Source organism: Sphaeramia orbicularis, chromosome 14, assembly GCF_902148855.1.
Source record: "Sphaeramia orbicularis chromosome 14, fSphaOr1.1, whole genome shotgun sequence".
NCBI lineage: Eukaryota > Metazoa > Chordata > Actinopteri > Kurtiformes > Apogonidae > Sphaeramia > Sphaeramia orbicularis.
The window spans coordinates 27,793,909-27,794,936 of NC_043970.1; positions in this window are offsets into that span (position 1 = coordinate 27,793,909).

Sequence of the window (1,028 nt, forward strand, 5' to 3'; positions counted from 1 at the left end):
GTTAAACATAAGCAGAAAGTAATGAACATAAGCTGTATTTGGGGTGATTTTAGAGGGTCTACAAGACATTTTTGGCCTTAAGTTATGAGAATATTAACCAAATCTGTTAGAATAGAGAATGAAACTTTGTGACAAAATATGATTCGTCTGCTCATTTTAGGTGTTTACTGGGATGAAAAAATACATATATTCTGAATACTGAGGGTGAGGGTATGTGCTGTATATATAAATATAAACTGTCAACTGATGCTTCACATGTGAGGACAGATCTCTGCAGACAATACAAAAGGAAAACACTTTTATACCCAGAAGCTGCTATGTCAGGAGCTTACTGCATACATTAGACACATGATAATAATAATAACAGTTGACACATAGGATCACATCTTAAAATGAGAATGTCATCTTCTTGATAAAAAGAACAACAACAGTACAGGAAAGACCATAACAGATCAGGACACTTATGTCAGACTAATGACAGAGCACGACAGGGACACAGAGCCATTTTTCTATGTTTAACTCTTATGTTCTGAGTTAAAATGTTAAATAAATATGTTCCTGATAATGAAACAGACAGGACAGGAAGTCAAACACAAGCACTGAGCTATTCACTCTTTTATCTCCTTCTGACAAAGAGCTCCACCAGACCAAAACCAACTGCATCAAACTGTGTTTTGTGTCAAAGGGACACACTCCAGGTGATTTAGTTTCAGCAGAACACACAAAAACAAACACAACCTTACATGTTGAAGGAAGTTTGGATGAAATTCCAGAAAAGGAGATTTGACCTTTGCACAGACAGTGAAATAATAGTCACATCCTGACATCTTTCAAAGGTTCTCTTTCATCCTTGATTCAGTGGATAATAACCTGCTTTAACTCATACATGCTTTTCCTGTGCATGTACCTTTTTGGTGATAGACTGATGTGAGCTCCACCCCAACCAGCCCACTCTGGTACCTCCAGTATTTCCACAGTGGGCGGGTCCAATGCTCGTTGGCTTTAGGACCCAGTGGCTCATCCAGTGA